General features: G+C 43.0%; 1 long non-coding RNA gene across 1 annotated transcript; it reads right to left on the bottom strand.

The window, feature by feature from the left end:
- Positions 1–829: 829 nt before the first annotated feature.
- On the bottom strand, positions 830–21,455 carry LOC147022735 (uncharacterized). The gene is made up of 3 exons (XR_015059695.1): positions 21,409–21,455; positions 10,962–11,084; positions 830–1,311 (listed from the first exon to the last, which is right to left on the bottom strand). It is a non-coding gene; the product is annotated as an uncharacterized LOC147022735 (long non-coding RNA).
- Between the last annotated feature and the right edge of the window lie 400 nt (positions 21,456–21,855).

Here is a 21,855-nt window from a genome sequence, read left to right as displayed (position 1 = left end):
GGATGGCTGAGAGGAGTGGTGAAAGAAGGGGAAATAGTTTGGAAGATGATTGAGTAAAGAAGAAAGAACATAACAACCTTAACCCTCACAACTGCCACTACTCACTCCAAACTCATTATCCCACCCATGCAAAGGGAAGAGCGGAGTTAAGCAATTGGTTTACTTCTGTCTCTGTCTGTTTGTCCATAAATGTCAGTTTATGATTGAGGAACAACTTCATTTCGATTGATGATGGGAGGACATTAAGGCAGACACAAAATGGTCTCCATCCAGCATTAGAGAAATGGCATTCAGCTCTGCACACAAAAACAGCACACACACGCACACACACACACACACACACACACACACACACACACACACACACACACACACACACACACACACACACACACACACACACACACACACACAACACCAGATCATGTGTAAGTAAAAACAAAAAAAGAGCAGAGCAGCCCATCGATGATATGATTTGATGTTTATTTTGCTGGAGATTTGCCAAAAAAGCACTCCTCCATTTGACCTCGAGTACCACTAGCACACGTGCTGAGGCTCGGGGTCTATTGGTCTGAGGAAGCCTGCTGTGAAGTGGGTGAAACATCACCTCAAACCGGGTCTGCTCCTTCTTGTTGCTCAAATCAGCAGAGTAGATCCAGTTTACTTTTGGTTGGAATCGCCTCCTTCATTTAAAATGTATAATCCCAATCGCCCCAATCTTATACCACACACATACAGTATATGCATATATATATATATATATATATATATATATATATATATATATATATATATATATATATATATATATATATTACACATGGGCTATTTTTACAAATTTCTTCCAGCAAAGACTACCCTCTGTCTCTACTCTCAGATGCTGCCAACATCAACTTTTTGTCACACTGCTTATATGAGTAATCTTCCTCCATTCTCCTTGTTTTCCAATTGACTCACTCACTTTTGAATCATTTTCCAACCATCAAATTATCATCAACTTTCTTTACCTGCACTGCTCAGTGACTATCGATTCCTTTCTCTCTACTTACTGAACATGACCATGAATAGGCCTAAAACGACACACTTCTAAATTAATGCAATGACTCACTAATCCACTATTAACACAACGACAACTTTAAGCAATAATTAATGCACAAAATCATGACAGCAAATAATAAAAATACCAATTTATCCTGATTTGCTTTCAGAAGTGCTGTTTCTCGATGGAAATTTTTCTTGCGACCTTGGAAATGTGTTGTTCTGCCTTTGAACAGCTCACTTGTGAGACTGCATGCAAGTAAGATAACAGAACTGGATGTAGAAGATGGGAGTAGGAGGAGGGGAGAGAGGGATGGGAGGGTTCTGAATATTCCCTCGTGATCGGGAGAAAAATTATATTCTAATTCAACAATTATAGTTTGATTTCCATCATTATTTAAACGCGTTTTTCTCCAGGTGGTTTGGCCAGAGAAAATACAATTACCCCGGCACACATACCACAATGTTTTATTATTTATTTTAATTTCAACAAATTATGTATTTTTTCACGTTTTTAGAATTCTGAATTTGCCTTTGGACATACAAGAAAACTTGGAGATTAGATGCATAAAAGGTTTATCACTTATACGTATCAGAAAATGAGAGAATACATAAAATCAGAAATGAGAAAATAATTTCTTCTTCACCAATTCATTTCTTTGCAAGAAATTATGCAGAATAAAATTAATTGAAGATTTGCGACAAAAGTTTTGTTCGTATTTTGGCATCGCAACTTTCTAACTGAAATGTTTGTATCAACATTTCATTATAGTTCTGTCATGTTTTAGCTTCAATCCAGATTTCTGGATTTATAAGATACACCGATCTTGTTTCCCTTTCTTACATTGCTTTTGTGTTACCATTTGATAGGGGGCTTATATGTATTGATGATGGTATTTTGGGGGGAAAAAATGAGAAAAGGAGGATTAGAGTGATAATGCTTGTGCATCATTTTTATTTTGGATCCATTCTGGATTTGACTGGCTATAATTTGTTGTTACATGATAGTAATACGAAGTTGTTTGTATGCATTTATTTTTCTGCACAAGAGCGAGGCTCTCAGAAGATCAAGGTTGCACTTAGTGGGGTAGCAGGGCAACAATTGGGCATCATCAGCAAAGGATGACAATCATGGTTACTCTCCCTGGTTACTCCCTCTTACGGTATGACAGACCTGAGCCTCGTCCTGGTGGAGGTGTTGCTCTCTTCATCAAAGACTCTATTCCTCACTCTCCCTGCACTGCTCTCACTCCCCCACACCCCCAGGAATACCTCTGGCTTCGGCTTCCCCTCCACTCCCACCTCATGTTTATATGTGTACTGTACCGTCCACCGAACAGTGATGACTCCATCTACACCTCACTCTCCGAAAACATGGACCATCTTCTATCTTCTCATCCAAACTCTCTCTTCCTCTTATGTGGCGACTTCAATTGTCATCACGCCAGTTGGCTAGGTGTGGGTACCTCTCTCACCTGCCATGGGACATCAGCAAAAGCTTTCTGCGACTCAATGGGACTGACTCAATCGGTCAACTTCCCGACCCGGATCTCAACCAATGGTACTCCATCTCTTCTGGATCTGATTTTGACAAATTTCCCTGACAATATCTGCTGCTCTTCCTTCGCTCCAATTGGTTCTTCTGACCACGTCCTTGTTAAAGTGGACATCTCTCTGGCTGTTATCAGAGAACCACCTCACCCCCGTCCAGTCTGGCATTTCACTCAAGCCGACTGGCAGGGTCTCCGAGCAGCCATCAAACTTACAGACTGGTCTCCTATCACTACTTTCTCAAACATCAACTCATCCTGGGAATTCTTTCAAAGAAACTTGCTCTCGCTCATGCACAGATTTATCCCCTCTCGTGTTCAGTTGTCTTACCCTTCCTCCCGCCCTTGGTTTACTGAAGCTTGTGGCGAGGCAGTTGTCCTGAAACAACTTGCCTTTGCCTCATGGAAAGCAAACCCAACTGAGGGCAATCTCAGTTCTTTCCACAAAGCTCGGAACAAGTGTGTATCTACCCTCAGGAGAGCCAGAAAACAACATCTTTCTCATCTCAAGTCTGAACTCTCAAACCTCTCTCCCTCCTCAAAATCCTGGTGGCGTTTAATCAAATCTGTTTCTGGTGTATGTTCCCCCTCCATCCCCTCCCTTACCTCAAATGGCCGCACTGCTGATTCCACACGTAATAAAGCTGAATGTCTAAACTCGGTGTTTGCAGCTAAATCTTGTGTCCCAAACCCATCACGATCTCTACCCACTTTACCCAGTCGCACCCAACTGTCCCTGGACTCTGTATCCTTTTCTCCTGACAAGGTGGAGAGCTTGCTTTCAAACCTCGAGTCAGATTCTGCAACCGGTCCAGACGGCATCAGCCCACGTGTCCTCAAAGCCTGCTCTTCTGCTCTTGCTCACCCTCTCTCTGTTCTATTCACCCTCTCATTTTCCCAAGGTCATCTGCCATCTGCTTGGAAATCTGCTAACATCACTGCCCTGCATAAAAAAGGTGCAAAAACAGATCCCTGTAACTACAGACCAATCAGCCTTCTCCCAATCATCATCAAGGTTATGGAATCCATCATCGCTTCAGACATGAAATCCTTCCTCTTCTCCAATGGCTTGATTTCCAATCATCAATTTGGTTTCAGACCAGGTCACTCTACCCTGGATATGCTGCTACTGCTCTCCCATCAATGGATGGAGGTCCTCAATGCCAGACAGGAAATCCGAGCCATATCCCTGGACATATCACGTGCTTTTGACACAGTCTGGCACCCTGCCCTACTCACCAAACTCTCTTCCCATGGTATTCAAGGCCATCTCCACTCATGGCTCGCAGACTTCCTCTCCTGTCGCAGTCAACGTGTGGCCCTAAATGGAGTTCTTTCATCCCCTCTTCCTGTGCAGGCTGTAGTTCCTCAAGGTAGCGTTCTGGGCCCTGTTCTTTTTCTGGTTTTCATCAATGATCTCTCGGACTCTCTGGAAAATCCTCTATTTCTCTTTGCCGATGACTCCACCCTCTGCCGTACCATCTGTCATCCCTCAGATCGGCAAGCAGCAGCTTCTTCGCTCACTGCAGATCTGGATAAAATCACAAACTGGTCCAACACGTGGAACATGTCTTTCAATCCAGACAAATCTCACACTCTCACTATGTCTCTTCGAAAGGACCGTTTAGAAAACCCCCCGATCCACTTTCTCAACAATCCTCTGGAAGAAGTCTTTTCTTTCAAGCTTCTGGGTCTCACTATCTGCCATGACCTTTCCTGGGAAAGTCACATTTCCAACCTTGCCTCAAAAGCCAGTCGCCGACTGAGAATCCTCCGTCGTGCAAAGTCCTTCCTCGGCCCTCTTGAGCTCCTGACTACTTACAAAGCTTTTGTCCGTAGCCTGATGGAGTACTGCTCTCCCCTCTGGGCTGGTGCTCCTGCCTCCCACCTTTCTCGACTTCACGCTGTCGAAACCAGGGCTTTTAAGATCATTGGCATCTCCCGCAATGAAGCTGAGTCTTTGGGCCTCTCACTCAATCACCGCAGGTTGGTCGGTGGTCTTTCTGTCTTCTACCGACTCCTCTCCAGCCTTGCCCCCCCTGCTCTCTCTGCGATTTGTCCCAACCACATTTCCACAGGGCGCTCAAGGTCCGCCAACAACCCCCTTCTGGTAAAACTACCAAAATCACGAATCACTGCTCATCTTCACTCTTTCATTCCTCTTCTTTCCCGCCTTTGGAATAAACTTCCTCACTCTATTCTTTCCCATTCTTCCCTCCAGACTTTCAAAACAGCTGTTCACCACCATCTCTTATCTTCCCCCATCCAAATCCTCGATCTTTTCTATCCCCGTTAATCCACCCAAGCCCACTTCCTTCAATTCTCCTGCTTTCCTTCCTGAAAGTCCCTGTAATGTCCATCTTCTCTTCGCCATGTTCCCCGTCCCATCCCCATCCCTCTCCCTTCCACAGTTCACCTAATGTGTCTGTTCCCCACTGTTTTGTCCCTTCCACTCCCGCCCCTCTTGTCTCATGCCTCCTTGCTGTGAGTTGTGTGTTAGCTCTCATACGAGCCTCGACCAAGGTATACAAAAAAAAAAAAAAAAAAAAAAAAAAGGATGAATGAACAGGAAGAGAGTCAGGGAGGTACAGAGAACGACAGAGACAGACAAAAAATATACTGCACTGAAACCAGCAAGTAAGAGGGTTATGGTAGGAAGGTTTAATGGGGGTCATAAAGATCACTGGTCCCGATGGATATTGCTCATCCATCTTTTTTTGTTCAATTAAATATGTCATGTGATCTTACATGAGCATGATCACTCCAGAAGACAGCCGCTGTTTCTCGGTTTTATGATGCTATGGTTAGAGAAGTGTCTGAGTTTCTGTCGTTTATGGACTGTGCACAGTAGTTGGAAGTTGTCAACATTTACGATTTACGGACAGTGGGTACAGTGGAAGGAAATAATAAATATTTATGGTTTACAAAGGGTGTTCAGTGGTAAGTGTTACAGTACATATTTAAAGTATTGCATGTTTACATATCCAGTCAGACCTCTGCATAAGTCATGGTGGCTACACTGAACCCGATGATCGATCCATCAGGACCATACTCTGTGCAGAGCGTTGGTGCTGCCTAAACAGTCTCCTTGGCTATTGGGTACAATCCTGGACAGGTCGCCAATCCGACACAGGATACCAGCAAGTCGGAAATCATTTTGCCGACCTTGGAAGGATGACAGGCAGTCAACCCCACCTAGTATTAATTGAACAGCTGAGTGGGATTTGAACTCAGGATCTGGGGATCCCAAGCCTACCACCCTAACCATTAAGCCAACACCAGGCATATAATCCGATGATAATGTTCCATATTGCTGGAAAAGCTGGATAGCGATCACTTTGTCAGTGCAAGTTGAATGCAAATACAAGGCCGTGCATTATAAAATCGTTGGAATGCAGATGAGTTTGCTGAAAATAATGAAAAACACATATTGATGTATTTTACTGCCCATGAAACACCAAGATAACAGTTTATAGCTGGGTCGAGATTTGAACCCAGGCTATACAGCTCAGAGGTTAGTCCACTTATATTTATAATTATTAATGAACAGGAAACAAACATAAGTATATGTGGGAGAATTATGTGCCCAGACCAGGAATCAAACCCAGGTCCTCTGGTGAACCATATGAGTGCTCTGCTAGCTCGGTGACCCACCAGCTGAGCATGCAATTCTCCCACACGTGGAGATGCCACTCTGTTCCCCCCACTGCTTCCAGGACACTCACTGCCAACCATAGGAGCAGAAAGGGCCTGTCCATGAGAGGGTCTTCCCCCCATGTGGGGGGGGGGACAATTCCATGTCCGCTATTATTCACCACAGGGGCGTAGGAATATAATTATAAATGAACAGCAAACAAACACATGTATATGTGGGAATATTACATGCACAGATCAGAAATCGAACCTCCTCCATAACTCCAAAACCATCAAACTGAGCAGCCTGAAATTTTGTATGCATCCTCAGGGTAATCCAAGGGAGTGCATGAATGAAAATTGGGTGTTTGGGTAAATTTATACACCCCTTTTGAAAATGATTAACGTATTTGGGTAAAGCCTTTTATAATTATGCATTGTCAAAGTTTCATTCTTGGTCAGCCCACTCTCCTTAGCAGGGACCTGAATTCACCATTTTGTTCGGCCTGCTCAACAATGCCTTGACTTGGAACAAGCCACAACAGTTTCTTATGGACAAAGCGCTAAAATGTTTGTTTTGTTCACTTTCTTCACTAATATCGTCGAATGACTCATCTTCACACCTACAAATGACTGTGCACATCACTTTTGTAAGTGCTGTAGTTTTCAAATTAGGAGCTTGGAGCGATTTTATGCATTACCTGCAGCAGTTCACATGACTGGTATGCATGCGGTACTCATGCACGGTTAAAAAAAAACTAAATTCGTCCTTCAAAGATGCTAAGAAAGCTCAAAAGCGTCCTTCCAGTCCACAACAGAGGCTTTGATGGAAAGTTTTCTCAGCAAGTGCAGGTAATATTCTTCCCTGATAATTCTGATAATTGATATACTGTGATTTCAAAATTTAAGTGCACAAAATTAAGTTTATAAATGATAATATTTAACTTATAAGTTATGTTGTAAGTCAATAATTTATAAGATAAAAGAATAGATCTGAGGAGAACTGGGTCGACCTGTGCTGGATTCCTACTCATGGTGGAAATGGTGGAAATGAGACCTGTGATCTAATGGCTAAGCATGGCCTTAAACTGGAAAATGTTACCCAGATCCCCCTGGGGCAATCAGAAATTATGAGTCTGGCCAAGGGTCAGATTCAGAAAAAAATGGCAATTTCAGTGGGACTCCAGCACGAAGGGAAGATCCTATCACATAGTGCATCCGGATGTGGTACCTCTAGTTAAACTTCCCATGCTTTCCCAGAGAGACCAGGTGGCTCTTGGTAGGCTAAGACTCGTGCATTGCCGCCTAAATTCATACCTGTATAAAATTTGGTGTCATCCTATGGGGTTTTGTGAGACGTGCAGAAAATCCGAAAACCTGAACTATTTATTCCTAAATTGCCCTTTTATGAGAGTCCCAGGTGGCATCTTGTGCAGAATGTTGGAGTAATGGAGATCAAGGTGTTGGATCTACCAGGGTGTTGAGGCTGATGAACCAGAAGCACCATCAACTCTGTAAGCTGGTACTAAAATTCCTGAAGGAATTTGGGAAATCCATTTAAATTTATTTACACTCGATGGGATAATAAACGATTTTGACCACGCTCGGGTGCGTAGCATGTATAGAGCCTACTGGCTCTGAAAGCGCCATTAAAACTCAAAAAAAAGAACTGAAAATGTGCGAACAAGGAGGAAGAAGAGGTAGATCAGGAGCGTTCAGCACGAGAAAAGAGCGGTTTGGGAGTTCCTCGTCTGGGGCGGACGCGCTGAGAGAGCGCTTGCAGAGGAGAAAGATGCATATTAAGCTGAGAGGCGCTTTAAAAATCGGAGTGATGCTTGGGAAAAGCAGATGAATGTGCTCAATGCTGACTGTTTTTCTTGAGTTCCAAACCATTTCTGCTGATACTCATTGGAGAAACTAAAACAAATCAAAATAAATATTGTGTGAACCTCTGTTTTATATGATGCGATTTTCTACGATCTACTCTCGCAGACCAATTAAGGTATATAATCGAAATATGATCTCGGTTTTGAGGTCGGGATCACGTGGACTAAATAAGTGTTGAAATCTGAAAATGTGAAGAAATCAGCGATGTTTCGGGGTTTTTGTGGGTTTGTCCCATTACCAATCAGCTTGTTATCGCTTGCCAAGCCAGCGGTTCCTTATCAACCGTTTCGTTGGAATGCTTGTTGAGTGCTTAAGTCACGTGGCGAGTGCTCTCCAAGCTTTGATTTTTGTCGACAGCGGTGTTATTGACATCACAGCGGTTTTGGTTTTTAAAAATATAATTACAAATTGACATTCAAGACAAAACGAAGTGCTCTTCAACTGTTTCGTTGAAGGGCATATATAATATTAGGTTAGGTTACATTCAGTGGTGTAAGCTTAATTACGAGACCATCTGCTTTGAATCTGGGAAGGTCAGTGGTTCGATCTCTGGCCGAGTCAGACCAAAGACTTCAAGAATGGTACGTGTTTCTTTCGCTGCTTGGTTGACGCTCACCATTTAAAAGGATAAACATACAAGAAGACGTGCAGAGCACGATACTTGCAAAATCCATAAAGCAAATTTTACCTCAAAAATAATTGGTGGTTGAATTCAATCACCAAATATGCAACTCCTCTTCAAATTTCAAGTGATTCGGATGAAAATTCACAATTTTAGAAATTCGGGCGATGTTGACCGTTTGGGCAATGTTGACCTCCAAAATAATTGGTGGTTGAATTCAGTGACCTGAAATATATATCGTCTTCAAATTTCAAGTCAACCGGATGAAAATTGAGGATTTTAGAAATATCACCTTAGTTGCTGACCTTGCACCTATGTTGACCATTTGGCCAATGCCAACCTCAAAAATAATTGGCTTGTTGAATTCATTGACATGAAATATAAATCCTCTTCAAATTTCAAGTCAATCGGATGAAAATTGAGGAATTTAGAAATCTGGCCTGTGTTGACCTTTTGGTCCAGGTTGACCTCGAAATTAATAGGTGGTTGAATTCAGGGACAGGATATGCAAATGCTCTTCAAATTTCAAGTCAATCAGATGAAAATTGAGGATTTTAGAAAATTTGGCCCAAATTGACCTTTTGACCTATTTTGACCTAATGGCCTATGTTTACCTCAACATTAACAGGTGCTTGAATTCAGTGACCTGGTTTGCAAATTCTCTTCCAATTTCAAGTTAATCAGATGAAAATTGAGGATTTTAGAAAATATGGCCCAAATTGGCCGATTGGCCTATGTAGACCTTTTGGCCTAAGTTTACCCCAAAATTAATAGGTGGTTGAATTCATTCACCGAATATGAAAATCCTGTTCAAATTTCAAGTCAATCGGATGAAAATTGATCATTTTGGAAAAAATAAAAAAATTAGGCCTATTTTGGGTTGACCTTATGACCTATGTTGACCTTTTGACTAATATTAACCTCAAAAGTAATAGTTGATTGAATTCACTGATCTGATATGCAAATCCTGTTCAAATTTCAAGTCAATCGGATGAAATTTGAGGATTTTAGAAAATTTGGCTGAAATTGGCCTATTGGCCTATGTAGACCTTTTCGGTCAACCAAATTTTAGGAAACTTCAATGTGGCACTGTCGCAGGGTTGGTGACATTAATCTCTGAAAATTTCAGAATGATCAGTTGATCGGTTTGGGCTGGAGGCGAGCGGATAGACAAACACAAACAAATGAAAATCACTCATCGAGTGACAACTTGACAACTTGGCAAAACAGCACAACGTAGAATGGCATCCGTTAGAGCGCATACCTCTGCCAGGTGGAACAGTTTACATTTTGTATCCCAGGGATGGGCTGGATACAAACCAAAATCCAATCCGCTTGTTCTTGTCACCTATCCAACCCACCCACCTTGTTTTGTCACAACTCGTCCACAACTTTTTGAGATAGTGATATATTTAGTTTTTGGCCCTATCTATTAGGGCCTATCAATTTTAGAAATTAGACGTGTGTTGACCTCTTGACCTTAAAATTAATTAGTGGTTGAATTCAGCGACCTGACGTAAAAATGCTCTTCAAATTTCAAGTCAATCGGATGAAAATTGAGGATTTTAGACAATTTGGCCCAAATTGGCCTTTTGGCCAATGTTGATCTGAAAATGAATAGGTGGTTGAATTATTTGGCCTGATATGCAAATACTGTTCAAATTTCAAGTCAGCCAGATGAAATTGGAGGATTTTAGAAAATTTGGCTCAAATTGGCATACAGTATTGGTCTTTGTAGACCTTTTTGGTCGACCGAATTTTAGGGAACCTCAATACGGGACCGTTACAGGGTCGGTGACATTAATCTCTGAAAATTTCCGAGCTATCGGTTGAGTGGTTTGGGCTGGAAGTGAGAGGACAGACAAACAAACACACAAACACACACCAACACACAAACAAACGGAGGCGATCAACACACTTGTCAAATGTTTTTTTTTTTGCCAAGTAACAAACGGACCCAAACGGAATACCCTCTCCTTCGGCGATGGTAACAATTCCAAAATCCAGGCTGACTTCACACCTCAAATCTTTTCTTCCACTTTATTCCCATTTGTGTAACTGCATCTTGAGGCTGTTCAATACTCCTTGCCCCTCCAGTGCATCAAGGAGGGGTTGCACCACCAGCTCATCTCATTATCTACCCCGCCAGCAATCTTTATTTTTTTTTACCCCCTTAACCTCCTAACATAATGTAGCCCTCTTACTTTCTGGTAACTGTGTATCCCTCTCACCTTCCGCGTCATTCTTCTTTTCTCATTCATTAATTCCTCTGCTCATTATGTCCAACTGTTTCCCCACAGTCAGTTCGGTGCCTTTTTACCCTCCATCACCTCGCTCTTCCATGAACCTCAATCCTGTGTGAAAAAAAACAAAATAAAATAAATCATTACAGATTCAAGTGAAAAACGTTTTCTGTCAATTCTCCCACCAAGATAACAAAAAAAATTCTGTCTAAAGGAAAGTTAAAAGAAGATCCATTTGCAAGATCCCTTGGGTGACGTCCGACATTGGTAAAAATTCTAATTTCTAGCTCACGCATTTTAACTATGACTCTTGCATAACTTCTTTGTTTAAAGAGTATGTTGTGTTGTTTTTGGTACATCAGGAAGAAGTGCCAGTGAACCTGACCGAGGCTTTGAGGATTAGTTTCTCTGTTTGGAACTTGCATTGGCAATATTCAAGGTAAGCTCAATGAGTTCAAATCCTATATTATATTAACATATGAGCTCTGAAATAATTCTTAGCTGAACTTTCAAGTGTAAAGCTAACATTATTTCACAAAATTTTGCAATCTCCCCTGATGTTCTTCTGGAATTTAATATAACTTATATTGGATTCACCCTTTCAAGGTAACAGTCAAATTTGAATTTTGTCTAGGTGAGGTGAAGGAAAGGTGGCAAAGCTGATATTTCGACTTTCTATTTCTATGCCCTTGGGACAGCCATTTGACTGCAATACAAGATGGAGTTTTGACATTAAATGTACAATGTTAGCATGAAAATAGCTCCTTCATTTTCTCATTTCATGGTGGTGAAAGTTTTCTTATCTTCCTGGCAGGGTGTCAGCTTCAAAAATGCTCCTGTTGAGAATTTGTTTTACAAAAGCATTGATGATTTGGAGTTGTTAAGATATTATCTGCTTTCAGGCAATGAAAACTTCTAAATCCAAACAATGTCAAAAAAACCCCATTTAATTTAATTTTCATTTCATCATGAATGATCTCAAAACCACAGCTCGACAGAGTACTAAGTATTCCATATTTACAGCGCAGTTAGCAATCCGTACCAAGTGCAATTAAACATGTTATCCTTCAAGTATTTTTAAATATGAACAAATACCACCTGTTGCTTCACTGACGGGAATAATATGGAATAGGCAAAGCTGAGAAGCTAACATAGAATTTTTCTTACATTCGCTTCTTAAATATATAAAATTAAAGTCTTTTTGCTCTGAAAAAATAAATATTACCTTAACATTGCCTTCACAACAACAACCACACCGCCAAGAACAGGATCTCATCTGCAAAAATAAATATTACCTCAACATTACCTTCATAACAATAACTACACGGCCTCGAACAGGATCTCATCTGAAAAAAAAATTTCCTCAACATTACCTTCACAACTACAACATCACCACCGAGAACAGGATCTCATCTGAAAAAAAAACATTTCCTCAACATTACCTTCACAACGCCAACTACATTACCTTCACATTAACAAAATTCCTTAACATTACCTTCACAACGACAACTACACCGCCTAGAACAGGATCTCATGTAAAAAAATTAATATTACCTCAACATTATACCTCAACATTACCTTCACAACGACAACTACATTACCTTCACATCAACAAAATTCCTTAACATTACCTTCACAACGACAACTACACCGCCTAGAACAGGATCTCATCAAAAAAAATTAATACTACCCCAACATTATACCTCTACATTACCTTCACAACGACAACTACACCGCCTAGAACAGGATCTCATCTAAAAAAATTAATACTACCCCAACATTATACCTCTACATTACCTTCACAACGACAACTACACCGCCTAGAACAGGATCTCATCTAAAAAAATTAATACTACCCCAACATTATACCTCTACATTACCTTCACAACGACAACTACACCGCCGAGAACAGGATCTCATCTAAAAAAATTAATATTACTCCAACATTATACCTCTACATTACCTTCACAACGACAATTACACCGCCGAGAACAGGATCTCATCTAAAAAAATTAATATTACTCCAACATTATACATCTACATTACCTTCACAACGACAACTACACCGCCAAGAACAGGATCTCATCTCAAAAAAAAAATATTACCTCAATATTATACCTCAACATTACCTTCACAACGACAACTACACCGCCAAGAACAGGATCTCTTCTAAAAAAATAAATATTACCTCAACATTATACCTCAACATTACCTTCACAACAACAACTACACCGCCTCGAACAGGATCTCATCCAAAAAAAAATACTAGAAGCGAAAAAAAAATTACTAGAATCACCATGTCTGATATTATTTGGGTCTTTCATGTCTCCGATGATGCCTTTATCTCCTGGCATGCATCATTCCCCATGACAAAAACCGGAAACAAAAAATACCAGAAGCAAAAAAAAAAAAACGGAAGCAAAAGAGTCAGAGCCAACAACACGGATTCCAAATTGCCGGGTATTGTGTTGTTGTTGTTGTTGTTGTTGTTGTTGTTTCCTATTCTCTCATGTGCACGCGTTAAGTATGAAGCTCACTGTGTTCACTATTACGGGGGGGGGGAGAAAAGAGGAGGGGCACAAAGAGAGGAGGATAAAAAGAGGAGTGAGGAGGTGGAGGAGGGAAGATAAAGGAGGGAGGAGGGAGGGAGAGTTTGGAGGAGTGGGGAAGAGAGGGGGAGGGAGGGGGGAGCGAGGAGGGGTTGGGGAGACGCGTCTGGAGTTAAGCTGTCCGGAGACAAACACTGCCCGGACGCATCGGGAGCTGAGCTGTCCTGAGGCAAACTCCGTCCAGACACATCCGGAGGCAAACTCCATCTGTACATAATCACCGCCAGACACGTCCGGAGAGAGAGCCAGACATAGAGATCGGCAATTCTTCAGGAATCGGCAGATTGGAGTCCATGTGATTACTGACTACATTACATACTGTATACAACCCAAAAACCTTGAGTGGATTTCACCCTTGTTTTGGGGGAATTTCAAAAAACAATTTTTTTTTTTTTTTTTTTTTTTTTTTTTTGTATACCTTGGTCGAGGCTCGTATGAGAGCTAACACACAACTCACAGCAAGGAGGCATGAGACAAGAGGGGTGGGAGTGGAAGGGACAAAACATTGGGGAACAGACACAGGTGAACTGTGGAAGGGAGAGGGATGGGGATGGGACGGGGAACATGGCGAGGAGAAGATGGACATTACAGGGACTTTCAGGAAGGAAAGCAGGAGAATTGAAGGAAGTGGGCTTGGGTGGATTATCGGGGTAGAAAAGATCGAGGATTTGGATGGGGGGAAGATAAGAGGTGGTGGTGAACAGCTGTTTTGAAAGCCTGGAGGGAAGAATGGGAAAGAATAGAGTGAGGAAGTTTATTCCAAAGGCGGGAAAAAAAGAGGAATGAAAGAGTGAAGATGAGCAGTGATTCGTGATTTTGGTAGTTTTACCAGAAGGGGTTGTTGGCGGACCTTGAGCGCCCTGTGGAAATGTGGTTGGGACAAATCGCAGAGAGAGCAGGGGGCAAGGCTGAGAGGAGTCGGTAGAAGACAGAAAGACCACCGACCAACCTGCGGTGATTGAGTGAGAGGCCCAAAGACTCAGCTTCATTGCGGGAGATGCCAATGATCTTAAAAGCCCTGGTTTCGACAGCGTGAAGTCGAGAAAGGTGGGAGGCAGGAGCACCAGCCCAGAGGGGAGAGCAGTACTCCATCAGGCTACGGACAAAAGCTTTGTAAGTAGTCAGGAGCTCAAGAGGGCCGAGGAAGGACTTTGCACGACGGAGGATTCTCAGTCGGCGACTGGCTTTGAGGCAAGGTTGGAAATGTGACTTTCCCAGGAAAGGTCATGGCAGATAGTGAGACCCAGAAGCTTGAAAGAAAAGACTTCTTCCAGAGGATTGTTGAGAAAGTGGATGGGGGGTTTTGTAAACGGTCCTTTCGAAGAGACATAGTGAGAGTGTGAGATTTGTGTGGATTGGAAAGACATGTCTCCACGTGTTGGACCAGTTTGTGATTTTATCCGGATCTGCAGTGAGCGAAGAAGCTGCTGCTTGCCGGTCTGAGGGATGACAGATGGTACGGCAGAGGCTGGAGTCGTCGGCAAAGAGAAATAGAGGATTTTCCAGAGAGTCCGAGAGATCATTGATGAAAACCAGAAAAAGAACAGGGCCCAGAACGCTACCTTGAGGAACTCCAGCCTGCACAGGAAGAGGGGATGAAAGAACTCCATTTAGGGCCACACGTTGATCGACAGGAGAGGAAGTCTGCAGCCATGAGTGGAGATGGCCTTGAATACCATGGGAAGAGAGTTTGGTGAGTAGGGCAGGGTGCCAGACTGTGTCAAAAGCACGTGATATGTCCAGGGATACGGCTCGGATTTCCTGTCTGGCATTGAGGACCTCCATCCATTGTTGGGAGAGCAGAAGCAGCATATCCAGGGTAGAGTGACCTGGTCTGAAACCAAATTGATGATTGGAAATCAAGCCATTGGAGAAGAGGAAGGATTTCATGTCTGAAGCAATGATGGATTCCATAACCTTGCTGATGATTGGGAGAAGGCTGATTGGTCTGTAGTTACAGGGATCTGTTTTTGCACCTTTTTTTATGCAGGGCAGTGATGTTAGCAGATTTCCAAGCAGATGGCAGATGACCTTGGGAAAATGAGAGGGTGAATAGAACAGAGAGAGGGTGAGCAAGAGCAGAAGAGCAGGCTTTGAGGACACGTGGGCTGATGCCGTCTGGACCGGTTGCAGAATCTGACTCGAGGTTTGAAAGCAAGCTCTCCACCTTGTCAGGAGAAAAGGATACAGAGTCCAGGGACAGTTGGGTGCGACTGGGTAAAGTGGGTAGAGATAGTGATGGGTTTAGGACACAAGATTTAGCTGCAAACACCGAGTTTAGACATTCAGCTTTATCACGTGTGGAATCAGCAGTGCGGCCATTTGAGGTAAGGGAGGGGATGGAGGGGGAACATACACCAGAAACAGATTTGATTAAACGCCACCAGGATTTTGAGGAGGGAGAGAGGTTTGAGAGTTCAGACTTGAGATGAGAAAGATGTTGTTTTCTGGCTCTCCTGAGGGTAGATACACACTTGTTCCGAGCTTTGTGGAAAGAACTGAGATTGCTCCTCAGTTGGGTTTGCTTTTCCATGAGGCAAAGGCAAGTTGTTTCAGGACAACTGCCTCGCCACAAGCTTCAGTAAACCAAGGGCGGGAGGAAGGGTAAGACAACTGAACACGAGAGGGGATAAATCTGTGCATGAGGGAGAGCAAGTTTCTTTGAAAGAATTCCCAGGATGAGTTGATGTTTGAGAAAGTAGTGATAGGAGACCAGTCTGTAAGTTTGATGGCTGCTCGGAGACCCTGCCAGTCGGCTTGAGTGAAATGCCAGACTCGACGGCGGTGAGGTGGTTCTCTGATGACAGCCAGAGAGATGTCCACTTTAACAAGGACGTGGTCAGAAGAACCAATTGGAGCGAAGGAAGAGCAGCAGATATTGTCAGGGAAATTTGTCAAAATCAGATCCAGAAGAGATGGAGTACCATTGGTTGAGATCCGGGTCGGGAAGTTGACCGATTGAGTCAGTCCCAATGAGTCACAGAAAGCTTTTGCTGATGTCCCATGGCAGGTGAGAGAGGTACCCACACCTAGCCAACTGGCGTGATGACAATTGAAGTCGCCACATAAGAGGAAGAGAGAGTTTGGATGAGAAGATAGAAGATGGTCCATGTTTTCGGAGAGTGAGGTGTAGATGGAGTCATCACTGTTCGGTGGACGGTACAGTACACATATAAACATGAGGTGGGAGTGGAGGGGAAGCCGAAGCCAGAGGTATTCCTGGGGTGTGGGGGAGTGAGAGCAGTGCAGGGAGAGTGAGGAATAGAGTCTTTGATGAAGAGAGCAACACCTCCACCAGGACGAGGCTCAGGTCTGTCATACCGTAAGAGGGAGTAACCAGGGAGTGATACTTGGGAGTCAGACACGTCTTGGGGAGAGGAAAGTTTCTGTTAGGCAGATGATGTCTGGTTTGTCAGTGGCAACCTGTATGGAAAGATCTGAAAGGTTTGAGCGAAGGCCCCGGATATTTGAGGTCCACACTTTTAATGAAGAGGTAGGGGAGGAGGCTTTGGGTGCAGGAGGTGGAGGGGGCGGGGGAGGGTAGGACGAGGGACGAGGGGGGGAGGTAAGGAGGGTTGCTGAAGGAGTGTGGGGTATTGCAGAATAGCGAGGGGAGGGGCCGAATGAGGAGGAGAAAAGGCTCTGTGGTGCTGGGAGAGAGGGGGGACAAGAGACAAGGAAGATGGCAGTTGAGGATTTGAGGAGGTGGAGTGAAGAGATGGAGGTGAGAGGGCAGTGGAGGGAGGCAGGTTGGTGGATGAGAGGGGGGGGGCATCTTAGAGAAGGAAGAGTGAGGGGGATGAAAGGTGGGAGAAAGGTGAGGGGGGAATTTTGAAAGAGGTGAGAGGGAGGCTTGGAGGGAGAAGAGTGGGATGGTTGCTTTGAGAGTGAGAGTGAGGGGTGAGGGGGTGAGTTGGCACTGAAGTTGGAAAAAAAGAATGGTTGATGGAAAGCGAGCATCCATGGCAAACTGTGGTTTTTAAAAGTTTTAGGTCAGAGATGCGATTTAACACAATTCTTGATGGATGCAATGAAGGCGAATTCAGAGCATGGAGAGAAGAAGCGCTGTAATAGTTGGATTTTTTAGGCAAGGAATGAAGGAGAGGTCGAAATGAGAGCAGTCTGTTAAAATAGCAGAAGAGAAGTGCATTGTGAAACAGTAAAGAGTACCACATGTGTGAGAGAGGAAGATGAAGCATTATAAGATCGTTTTTGTTGTTAATATTAATGTATGAGAGAGTTCAACAGATTAGGTCATGGAAGTGTAAAAAAAAAAAAGAAATCGAGGAAGACGAGGAGGAAGTTAAGAGGAAGAAGAAGTAGCAGAATCGGGAGAAGGTGAGCGTGTTGTTGTTGTTGTTGTTGTTGTTGGGTATATTTTTTTATTTTTTTATTTTTATTTTTTTTTTGAGATAAGAAAGAGATTAGTTGGGAGAATGGGGGATGTTTGGAAAGTGGGAAGGATGAAAATTGAAGGTAATGGGGAGGATAGAAATTGAAGGTAATGGGGAGAAAAAACAAACAAAAAAAAAACGATCGAACACCGAGTGGAACTGGTAGGCCTCAAACCTAGGACTAGGCCTCAAACACCAAGTAAGAACGTCGACATAAATACTCACAAAATAGCACGATTTTTGAAACAAAACCGAACTAGGAACACACATTAACATGTAGGTGAGAAAATTAAACAGTTAAAACGGGACAAATAACAACCGGAACTTAACTTTGAGAATGTCAGCAGGGAGCCCCGAAGGAGACCTCTTGCCGCTCCTGTTGTAATAATAAAATAAAATAATAAAAATAAAAACATAATAAATAATACGGTCCTAATAATAAAAACACTGTTGAATTTTAGGTGTTTCAGGGAGATGTCCATAAACATTAATCTTTATCAACAGCTGCCAATTGTCATGTATGCCTGGTGTTGGCTTAATGGTTAGGGTGATGGGCTTGGGATCTGAGGATCCCGAGGTCAAATCCCCCTCTGCTGATTAATTAATACCAGGTGGGATTGACTCTGCCTGTCATCCTTCTGAGGATGACAGAAGTGTGCCAGTGCGTGAGTGACTCTGGCAAAATGAGTGCCAGCTTGCTGGTATCCTGTATCAGAGTGGTGACCCGTCCAGGATTGTACCCAATAGCCAAGGAGACTGCTTAGCTAGCACCAATGTTCTGCAGAGTTTGGTCCCAATGGATGGATAGAATTGTCATGTTACGGGTGGAAAATAATTTGGCTCTGTAATTTATAAAATGCGTTCATACGGAAAACTGCTCAGAAATCCGGTGTTATCAAATATACTTTGCTTTGAAACTCACAGAGTTGGCCAGGTTGCGGCTGTATACATACTTTGAAGCCAGTCTTCATTGCATCCGCCGTAGTTAAAGAAATTCAATGAATTCATTCAAATAATGACTTTATCCACAAAAGAGTTCTTGTTTAACTTAGAACAACACTGAAGACATCACAAAGTTTAATCGCCCATCAAATAAACATTGCAGATAATCCGCAACGTTGTGTGCTCAACTGTGCACGTGTCACGTGGTACATCGGTTCGCGATCCATGCAAACATTATAACTTTATTTTAAAACGTCTGTTTTTCACCAGATTTGCTTTGAATCCTTGTAGAGCACCTCACAGAACCTCCAAAAGTATAGACACAGATCTGGCAGATGCTATGGATATGCAGTCCCTCTGGGGGGCAATGCACGGTGTCAAGCAGTGAATACATTAAATCATAAAGCTCAATGAAGTTGGTTAATTTTGGCACATTGCTAAATATTTTTGTTCACGCAATATAATTCTCCAATGAGTAGAAAATGATAAGTTTGATGCTTTGGAAATTTCCCATTTTCTTGCGTATATATGGAGAAGCAGGGACTAAAGCCTTGCTTGCTGAAAGTATATAAGTATATCGGCTTAGTTATGACTTGTTATTTCTTTAAACTATTAGATTTCACTGGAAGTTCACACCATAGAGCAAGAATGTAAGCACCAAGGACCTGAAGACTCGGACTTTCATCCTCCTGCACAGGTAGCGACAGCGCCACACCTCATGATCCAGTGAATCCATGACACCCCAGGCCCAGCCCAGACGTCTATTGACCTCTGGTGCACAGCCAGCAGAGATATGAATATCACTGCCAAGGTTAGTGAATCTCTCTGTGACCTCAACATCCACACCACAAGCAGGTACAGACAAGATAGCAGCATCCAAGATGTCATTTAAAGCCTGGATCTTAGTTTTGACCCAGGAAACCTGTAAACCCAGTGGCTCTCACTCTTCAATCAGCACCTTAAGAGCCCCCAAAAGAATATGCAGTGTCTCTGCAAAGATGACTGCATCCAGGGAAATGACACCCAAGGAGTGACGAATCCTTCGTCTCATATGCTCGTTGACCAGTGTTACCTCAATTATCATTGGAATCAGCTTATTGGACACAGCTGCAGCACTTCATTGGGCATGGTGCCCATCAGAGCGACCAGACCAATAGTAGGTGTAACTACCCTCCAAGATCTCACCACGATGTGGTCTTCGAACCTCAGAGAGTGCTGCAATACTGATGTTCAAATGCTTGAGCTCAGATCATAACAGAGGCAGGTGATCATTCTCTCTTATGGAGAAGACGTTCCAGGCACCCACCCAAAGGGACCACCTCAGGTTAACCCAAGGAGACCGCCAACTGGTGGACGACACCACAGCACCACCCTGACGCATACTGCCACAATCCAACCCGGGAAGGTTACCCTGTTTTCCTCCTATTATCAAAGAGAGGGGATCCCGAAGGCTTTGCCCCATTCCCGTCATCCGGTGAGCACCATGGCCAAATTTTTCATTCCTGCCATCACCTGTGGAGGGCACTGCATCAGCAGCACAGCCGCACCCTCAGCCAATGTTGCTACCCCACAGCCTTGTGCTGCATGTGAACAAAGAAGTGCAAGTCTGCAAAATATGTATGCTTGATCACAAGCTGTGTCCTGGGTGAGGATGGTAAGGAAGATACTCCTGTCCTCAGTGATTATGGTTGTCTGAAAATATATTGAAAAACGAGCTGGGAAAAGGCAGAGAAATATTCTACCATTTTTTTCTGCAAAGGCCACCATTCCAGAAATGGAATGAGGTAATTAAGGTTACCATTTCACTCCACCACCTTGCTTGTTAAATCCACCACCAGTGTCACTTGCATCAAGGACCTCAGAAAACTTCTTAATTATCAGGTTCAAGCCAAAGTAAGTGAATAATTCAATGTTTTTTTTAACGGATTTGGATGCTCATGTCAGAGCCAAATTGCTGAGGAGTGATGTTGACATAGCGATGGATTGAAGGTAGTTGCCATGCAAGGGATGATGGATATATGGGGAAGGAACAAACACTGGCAGCATAAGTCAGAACATAAAGACAGGATGGGAAACGGAGTAGACAAGAAACATATAAGCAGACAGGAAAAGCTGACATACAGGGTAAATGGTTTCTACTGTGGACGTACACGAGAGGAGAGTCAGTGAGAATATAAAATGATCAGGAATATATACGACGGGCAATAACGTGAGGTGCAAGTGGGTCAGTACTTTTAAAGTAGTTGAAAGAGCACCATGGTTGGACCGACTCATGGAAACGATTCTACAATCGAGGGATTAACTATGGTGGAGTGGAGTTTGGGGTGGGTGAGTGACAAAAGAGTGGAGGTGAGCACTCAGTCTGGATTTGAAGAGGCTAACAATGTTTGGGTTACTGGAAGAGTGAATGCTGTCTGGGCATGTGAGAAACAATTAGCTGAGAAGGTCGTGCCAAGAAATGAGGGGATGGAGAACTGCTTGGCCACCTACCGACTTGTCTTCGGGGTGGGGGGTAGCATTACACCTTGCATTCGAGTTGGTTGAGTAATTCTAATTTGTGTCTCACCAATGGAATCCACTGCTTCTACAGGATCTGGTGACACAGCATAAAATCAATTCTCAGCAAAAATCCATCCTCCAAGCCCCTGGGGCTATGGATTGTACCGTATTTATGCATTACCCCTCTCAGGCGACACAACGATTTAGGTATTTAATGTATCTCTGGGTTAAAACGTGTCGTCCATAGGATAAAATAAAACATAAAAAACAGAAAAACATAAAATAACAGAGGAAAACATAAAAAAAAAATAGGTGGTAATAATGGAGTCATGGATATTTACACATGTTCATTTTATAGGATCTTTGCTTGAAGAGTTCTTTATAAGGATTGTCATGTAACTCCCCTCACCCCCTCCACCACACCTCCCACCCCACCCC

The sequence above is a fragment of the Eptatretus burgeri genome, chromosome 7, assembly GCF_056783735.1.
Source record: "Eptatretus burgeri isolate ZD-2024b chromosome 7, Ebu_testis_v1, whole genome shotgun sequence".
Lineage (NCBI taxonomy): Eukaryota > Metazoa > Chordata > Myxini > Myxiniformes > Myxinidae > Eptatretus > Eptatretus burgeri.
The sequence above is the reverse complement of the archived record's forward strand: the minus strand, read 5'-3'. Positions and strand labels throughout refer to the sequence as shown.